Genomic DNA, 9388 nt, shown 5'->3' with positions numbered 1-9388 from the left:
TGGGACAAACGTTTTTGCGTCTGGGAGTAACGTTTTCTGTTTTATGGGACATTTGCTTGAGGGTTCTTTGGGGTTATTTATAACCCACATGGCTTTCAGGCAGGGTTTGCTAGTTTTGTGTAGGCCCCAGCAACATCGAGTGAGGTAGGCGGGGCCTATTTACAAGCATTTACAAGCAGCAAGCAACTTCTCCTGAGGTCCTGATAGTCTTCTGAGGGACTAATTGAAGCTTTAAACCCCATATTATCGCTTCCTAAGGGCAGGTAGGGCCACAGCAGAGCTGTGGCAAGATGCTTTAGGGGTTTTTAACCGGTTTTAGACAATTATTAATCCGTGTTTTTCATTTGGGGGTCTATTGCTTTTTACTTGTGGTGCAATCCTTCTAAAGCTTAGTGGGTACACTGTTAACATTTCGGGATTTTTGAAGCAATTTTAACCTGTTTTGCAGTTTGTGTATGCCTTTTTTTCTCTTAAAGGTACAGTACAGTTTTTGCTTAAAATTTTTTTTTCATTAAATAAAGTGTTTTCCAAGCTTGCTTGCTTCATTACTAGCCTGTTAAACATGTCTGACACTGAGGAAACTCATTGTTCAATTTGTTTAGAAGCCATTGTGGAACCCCCTCTAAGAATGTGTCCCAATTGTACTGATATGTCTATAAATTGCAAACAGCATATTTTGACTTATAAGAATTTGGCATTAAATGATTCTCAGACAGAAGGAAATCAGGTTTCGCCATCTAGTTCTCCCCAAGTGTCACAACCAGTTACGCCCGCACAAGTGACGCCAAGTACTTCTAGTGCGTCTAATTCTTTCACCTTGCAAGATATGACTTCAGTTATGAATACTACCCTCACAGAGGTTTTATCTAAACTGCCAGGGTTGCAAGGGAAGCGCAGTAGCTCTGGGTTAAGAACAAATGCTGAGCCTTCTGACGCTTTAGTAGCCGTATCCGATATTCCCTCACAATGTTCTGAGGTAGGGATGAGGGATTTGCTGTCTGAGGGAGAGATTTCTGATTCAGGAAAGATGTTCCCTCAGACAGATTCAGATATGACGGCATTTAAATTTAAGCTAGAGCACCTCCGTTTATTGCTCAGGGAGGTTCTAGCTACTCTGGATGATTGTGACCCTATTGTCGTTCCAGAGAAATTGTGTAAAATGGACAAATATTTAGAGGTTCCTGTTTACACTGATGTTTATCCGGTCCCTATGAGGATTTCGGACATTGTTACTAAGGAGTGGGATAGACCAGGTATTCCGTTCGCTCTCCCTCCTGTTTTTAAGAAAATGTTCCCCATTTCTGACACCATAAAGGACTCATGGCAGACGGTCCCTAAGGTGGAGGGAGCTATTTCTACTCTGGCTAAGCGTACAACTATACCTATTGAAGACAGTTGTGCTTTCATTGATCCTATGGATAAAAAGTTAGAGGGTCTCCTAAAGAAAATTTTTGTTCATCAGGGTTTTTTTCTTCAACCTATAGCGTGCATTGTTCCGGGAACCACTGCAGCTGCTTTTTGGTTTGAGGCTCTAGAAGAGGCTCTTCAGATGGAGACCCCACTAGATGATATTTTGGACAGAATTAAGGCCCTTAAGTTGGCTAATTCTTTTATTACAGACGCTGCTTTTCATCTTGCTAAGTTAGCGGCATCAGGTTTTGCCATTTTAGCGTGAAGAGCGTTATGGCTTAAGTCCTGGTCAGCTGATGTGTCATCTAAATCTAAGCTTTTGACCATCCTTTTCGAAGGTAAGACCCTATTCGGGCCTGCACTGAAAGAGATCATTTCAGACATCACTGGAGGGAAGGGTCATGCCCTCCCTCAAGATAAGTCAAATAAGACAAGGACCAAACTAAATAATTTTCGTTCCTTTCGAAACTTCAAGGGTGGTCCTGCTTCCTCTTCCCCTGCTGCAAAGCAAGAGGGGAACTTTGCTCATTCCAAGCCAACCTGGAGACCTAACCAGGCTTGGAACAAGAGTAAACAGGCCAAAAAGCCTGCTGCTGCCACTAAGACAGCATGAAGGGGTAGCCCCCGATCCGGGACCGGATCAAGTAGGGGGCAGACTTTCTCTCTTTGCTCAGGCCTGGGCAAGAGATGTTCAGGACTCCTGGGCCATAGAAATTGTAACCCAGGGGTATCTCCTAGATTTCAAAGATTCTCCTCCAAGGGGGAGATTCCATCTTTCTCAATTGTCTGTAAACCAGACAAAAAGAGAGGCGTTCTTATGCTGTGTAGAAGACCTTTTTACCATGGGAGTGATCTGCCCAGTTCCGAAAACAGAACAGGGGCAAGGTTTCTACTCCAATCTGTTTGTGGTTCCCAAAAAAGAGGGAACCTTCAGACCAATTCTAGATCTCAAGATCCTAAACCAATTCCTAAGAGTTCCATCCTTCAAGATGGAGACCATTCGGACTATTTTACCAATGATCCAGGAGGGTCAATATATGACTACCGTGGATCTAAAGGATGCGTATCTACACATTCCTATCCACAAAGATCATCTCCAGTTCCTCAGGTTTGCCTTTCTGGACAGGCATTACCAGTTTGTGGCTCTTCCCTTCGGGTTGGCCACGGTGCCAAGAATCTTCACAAAGGTGCTAGGGTCCCTTCTGGCGGTCCTAAGGCCGAGGGGCATAGCAGTGGCGCCTTATCTAGACGACATCTTAATTCAAGCGTTGACTTTCCAACTTGCCAAGTCTCACACGGACTTTCTAAGATCTCATGGGTGGAAGGTGAACGTGAAAAAGAGTTCTCTTATTCCTCTCACAAGAGTTCCATTCCTGGGAACTCTGATAGATTCGGTGGACATGAAAATATTTCTGACGGAGGTCAGGAAATCAAAGATTTTAACCACCTGCCAAGCTCTTCATTCCATTCCTCGGCCGTCAGTGGCTCAGTGTATGGAGGTAATCGGACTTATGGTAGCGGCAATGGACATAGTTCCGTTTGCTCGCTTGCATTTCAGACCACTGCAACTATGCATGCTGAAACAGTGGAATGGGGATTATGCAGATTTATCTCCTCAGATAAATCTGGATCAAGAGACCGGAGACTCTCTTCTTTGGTGGTTGTCACAGGATCACCTGTCCAGGGGAATGTGTTTCCGCAGGCCAGCGTGGGTTATTGTGACGACGGACGCCAGCCTACTGGGCTGGGGTGCAGTCTGGAATTCCCTGAAAGCACAGGGTTTGTGGATTTGGGAGGAGGCCCTCCTACCGATAAATATTCTGGAATTAAGAGCGATATTCAATGCTCTTCAGGCGTGGCCTTAGCTGGCTTCGGCCGGATTCATCAAATTTCAGTCAGACAACATCACGACTGTAGCTTATATCAATCATCAGGGGGGAACAAGGAGTTCCTTGGCGATGATAGAAGTTTCCAGGATAATCCGATGGGCAGAGGCTCACTTTTGCCATCTATCAGCGATCTATATCCCAGGGGTGGAGAACTGGGAGGCAGATTTTCTAAGTCGTCAGACTTTTCATCCGGGGGAGTGGGAGCTCCATCCGCAGGTGTTTGCTCAACTGGTTCAGCTATGGGGCACACCAGAATTGGATCTGATGGCGTCTCGTCAGAACGCCAAACTTCCTCGTTACGGATCCAGGTCAAGGGATCCTCAGGCAGTACTGATAGATGCTCTAGCAGTACCCCGGTCGTTCAACCTGGCTTATGTGTTTCCACCATTCCCTCTCCTTCCACGTCTGATTGCCAGAATCAAACAGGAGAGAGCTTTGGTGATTTTGATAGCGCCTGTGTGGCCACGCAGGACTTGGTATGCAGACCTGGTGGATATGTCATCTCTGCCACCATGGACTCTGCCACTGAGACGGGACCTTTTGGTTCAAGGTCCATTCAAGCATCCAAATCTAATTTCTCTGCAGCTGACTGCTTGGAGATTGAATGCTTGATTTTATCAAAGCGGGGTTTCTCTGAGTCGGTCATAGATACCTTGATTCAGGCTCGAAAGCCTGTCACCAGGAAGATCTATCATAAGATATGGCGTAAATATCTTTTTTGGTGCGAATCCAAAGGCTACTCATGGAGTAAGATCAGGATTCCTAGGATTTTGTCTTTTCTCCAAGAAGGATTGGAGAAAGGATTGTCCGCTAGTTCCTTAAAGGGACAGATATCTGCTTTGTCTATTCTGTTGCACAAGCGTCTGGCAGATGTCCCAGACGTTTAGTTTTTTTTGGCAGGCTTTAGTTAGAATTAAGCCTGTGTTTAAACCTGTTGCTCCGCCATGGAGTCTAAATTTAGTTCTTAAAGTTCTTCAGGGGGTTCCGTTTGAACCCATGCATTCCATAGATATTAAGCTTCTATCTTGGAAAGTTCTGTTTCTAGTTGCTATCTCTTCAGCTCGAAGAGTTTCTGAACTATCTGCATTACAATGTGACTCGCCTTATCTTGTTTTCCATGCTGATAAGGTGGTTTTGCGTAGGTTCCTCCCTAAGGTTGTTTCTAACAGGAATATCAATCAGGAAATTGTTGTTCCTTCTCTGTGTTCTAATCCTTCTTCTAAGAAGGAACGTCTGTTGCACAACTTGGACGTGGTTCGTGCCTTGAAGTTTTATTTGCAGGCAACCAAAGATTTTCGCCAATCATCTTCTTTGTTTGTTGTCTATGTTGGAAAGCGTAGAGGTCAAAAGGCTACGGCTACCTCTCTTTCCTTTTGGCTGAAAAGCATCATCCGTTTGGCTTATGAGACTGCTGGACAGCAGCCTCCTGAAAGAATTACAGCTCACTCCACTAGAGCGGTGGCTTCCACATGGGCTTTTAAAAATTATGCTTCTGTTGAACAGATTTGTAAGGCTGCGACTTGGTCTTCGCTTGATACCTTTTCCAAATTTTACAAATTTGATACTTTTGCTTCTTCGGAGGCTATTTTTGGGAGAAAGGTTTTGCAAGCAGTGGTGCATTCCGTTTAGGTTCCTGTCTTGTCCCTCCCTTCATCCGTGTCCTAAAGCTTTGGTATTGGTATCCCACAAGTTAGGATGAATCCGTGGACTCGGTACATCTTGCAAAAGAAAACAAAATGTATGCTTACCTGATAAATTTCTTTCTTTTGCGATGTACCGAGTCCACGGCCCGCCCTGTCTATTCAAGACAGTATTTTTTATGTAAACTTCAGTCACCTCTGCACCTTATAGTTTCTCCTTTTCTTCCTTGGCCTTCGGTCGAATGACTGGGGGGGTGGAGTTAAGGGGGGAGCTATATAGACAGCTCTGCTGTGGTGCTCTCTTTGCTACTTCCTGTCAGGAAGGACAATATCCCACAAGTTAGGATGAATCCCTGGACTCGGTACATCGCAAAAGAAAGAAATTTATCAGATAAGCTTAAATTTTTGTTTTTCCCTATGCTATCCAAAACTAAAACAATGTTTGGCTAGAGTTTCACCTAAAAAAAAAAAGTGCCTGCTCCAACTTACATACAAATTCAACTTAAGAACAAACCTACAGAACCTATCTTGTTTGTCTGTACGTACACACATGTACACACACACACACACACACACACACACACACACACACATATATATATATATATATATATATATATATAAGCAAAAGAGAGAGACCGCACTCATAGGACTTAATATCACCACCTCAATGGTATTTAATAAACAGTAACGTTTCGGGGTTTCCCCCTTTGTCAAACATAGAAAACCGTGAAATACATACCCCATATATACATACTCTTACCCCCATGTGTGAACGTCCAGCTCTGCCAGCGGCGGACTTCCGGCAGCGTCTACCAAGCTCAACTGCGCATGCGCCGGGCGGCACTACGGAAGCCCCAACAGGCCAACTGAAAAAATCAAATACAAAAAATACCGTAACTAAGCAACGGTAATGCACTACAGTACGTAACATAGAGCAGCCTATCGATCTCATCATACAATGTGCCCCAAATTATTATAAATAATCATCAAGTTAATCTATTGTATATGTATACGCATTTGAGATCCTTCTCATACTTAATCTAACTGTCCATGATAACATCATAGAAAAAGGGGCCATAGCATACAATGACAGCTCACCAGGTTAGGATATATTCAGTACAAGTAATACTTATCTCTGGGTCTAGATGTTATTGTGACTAAATGTGTCATCAACATTAACAATAACCCTGCAGCTTTATATTGTTTATATCTATTGTTATGTGTACTCAGATATACCTAATCCTGTTTCTGGGCACAATACCACAATTAAGATAATGCTTATACACATATCATTGCATAGGCTCAAGTGCAAGGCATCACCACACACTCCATAAAGAACAAATCCTAGGGAAAAAACAGATTAGAAACATGTTATTATCAATCACAGTCTATCTTTGTGGTGTTATAGAAAACACTGTAGGTCAAAATTTGTGTTCAGTCCTTTAGGAATTAACGTGTCCAAGGTATGGATCCACCTGGACTCCTTTTGTAACAACACTTTTCCTCTATCTCCACCCCTGAGCAGTGGGGGTACATTGTCTATGATAACATATTTGAGGTCTTTCGCTGTGTGCCCATGTTTGGCAAAATGTCTGGCAACTGGTTGTTCAGAGTCTCCATTTTTAATTGCGGCTCTAATGGCAGCCTTGTGATTGGCCATTCTCGTGCGTAAATCATCAGTTGTTTTTCCGACGTAAAATCTGCCACAAATACAATGTAGCAGATATACAATGAAAGTAGTTGTACAAGTGACACAATATTTGATTTTAAACTTCTTGTTTGTCCATGGGTGTGTAAATTCACTGCATTGAATTAATGCACTACAAGTAGTGCATCCTAGACATTTAAAGCATCCTGTTTTTTTACCTTGTTTGAGCCACGTAGCACTGGTATATGCCTGGGTCATGTCTGGTCGCATAAGCATATCTCTTAGAGATTTCCCCCTCCGGTAGCTAATCCTTGGGGTCTGGTGTTTTGAAGAGGTAGAACTTTATCACTTGAGATAATTTTCCAATGTTCATCCAGTATGCCCCTATACAAACTTTTGTCAGGGCTATATTCTGTGACAAATGTTAGTCTCTCCATGGCTTGATTGTCATTTCTTTGTTCACTGCCAATTAAGGCTTGTTCTTGTGTCATATCACAAGCTTCCTGTATTACCTTTTCATCATATTTTCTTTCTTTAAATTTTTGGTACATGCTCATAAGTTGTTTTTCTTTACCTTCACTTGTGGAGTTGTTTCTCACCACCCTACGGAGCTGTGATATAGGTAAGGCTCTTTTTATAGCAGCAGGGTGGCAGCTGGTATATAATAGCATTGAGTTCCGATCTGTCGGTTTTGAAAAAAAGTTCTGTACTCAATTTGCCAGAGTTCTTGTTAATTCTTAAGTCCAGAAAGTCAATAGAGTCACAGTGTACTGCACCTAGGCATTATCAAGGAACGTGAGTGCTTGGTGACCAGAACTTTGCTATATATATATATATATTCCCAAAATCTGGTATGCACTCTTCAAATCTTTAACACCAAGTTATATAATGATCATATTTAGGGATACACCGAAATGAAAAGTCTGGACCGAAACCGAAAATTCAGGATGCCCTTGGCCGAAAACCAAAACCGAAAATGACTTTTTTTTAAACAATATGATTTAAAAATAGTTTTTTCTATAATTTTATTAATATTATAAGACTTTTTTAATGAATTTAATGAATCTGAAATGAAAAACTACAAGACAATAAAATAAATAAAAACACTTATTGAAAGTAACACACCAAAATTGGACAGAAAATAACTTAAAAAAACAATATAAATAAAAATCAGTTAAACTGTTTCTGTTACATAGGACTGAATGAAGAATAATATATTGTTGATATGAATTTAATCTCAATATACATTCTGCATTCAGTTCTATGTAACAGAATCAGATTTAAAAGATTATTTTTATTTACCAATTATCCAAATAAAGTATAGTCCTAAAAAACTATTATTAAATGCAAAACATTAAGTCAAGTAATGAACTCAAACAGCAGCTCTTGTGATTGGCCATTTTACCGAAAATAACAGGCAAAAAAAACGAAACCGAAAATGCCATTTTCGGCCAAAACATTTCTGCGGCCGAAATTTTGGTGCATCCCTAATAATATTCCAAAGAAAACTCAGTGTTCCATAAATTGCTTCAAATATATAATTGTTTTTTTATGTCATACAAAGTACAATCCAACATTTCGGCCCTCACAGGGGTCTTTGTCAAGGTGAAATGACTATGAGAATCCAGCATTTAAATATCCTTCTGATTACAAACAGCTATTAACTTTGATGCATCCCAGCCCTGATCATTTAGGTACACTAAACCCAAATTTTTTTTCATGGTTCAGATAGAGCATGCAATTTTAAGCAACTTTCTAATTTACTCCTATCATCAATTGTTCTTTATTCTCTTGCTATCTTTATTTAAAAAGCAGGAATGTGATGCACAGGAGCCAGCCCATTTTTATTTGAGAACCTGGGTTATGCTTGCCTATTGGTGGGTAAATGTAAGCCTCCAATAAGCAAGCGCTATCCATAGTGCTGAACCTAAAATGGGCTGGCTGCTAAGATTTACATTCCTGCTTTTAAAATAAAGAAAGCAAGAGAACGAAGTAAAATTGATAATAGGAGTAAATTAGAAATTTGAATAAAAATGTCATGCTCTATCTCAATCATGAAAGAAAAAAATTTGGGTTCAGTGTCCCTTTAGCAAGTACATTACACCACTGCCATCTACTGGCCACCTTCATAAGTGCATTCTTTGTTGCATCTTATTTCTCTGGTATGAAAGCAAAGTGAAGTGAAAGTAAAATTGAGAAGCCTGTAATCTATGTTTACATAAATCATATTCAATCAATAGCACTTATTTTCTCTCATGCAAAGCCGTCCGTCTGGTTAGCCGACTCTCCTCTTGCATTCTATTTTTTTTTTTTTTTTGGGTATTCATGACGAACGATCTTTCTAAAGATCTAATTGGATCCCCCATGGGCATCTCAAAGTGTTGATTTCACGCCCACATGTTCCTATGCGCATCATGCAAACCTACAATTTTACTCCATTATCAGATGCGTGTTCACAATTGACGCATGCACATTTGAACAGCTGCAGGAAATCCAGTCATTAGCAACGAGCACAGATAATGACGTATTGAGCGGGTGGGACTGCTATGACGTCAAACAGTTAGAAACCAGGAATAGAGCAGGGGGCGGAGGAAGCGGTTAGCGATTTTCAATATAAAATTTCTTGAAAAATATAAAGTTAGCAACTGTAATGGATGCTATACTTATTGTCTTTGGGTAAGGAAAAATTTACTTTCACTTTAGTTACAAAACTTAAAATAATAAAAGAACAAAACATACTGTGTTACCCACACTTCTCAAATAATTAACTAAATATATTAGTATCTATATATCATATT

The sequence above is a fragment of the Bombina bombina genome, chromosome 1, assembly GCF_027579735.1.
Source record: "Bombina bombina isolate aBomBom1 chromosome 1, aBomBom1.pri, whole genome shotgun sequence".
NCBI classification, from domain to species: Eukaryota; Metazoa; Chordata; class Amphibia; order Anura; family Bombinatoridae; genus Bombina; species Bombina bombina.
Note: the sequence above shows the minus strand (reverse complement) of the source record.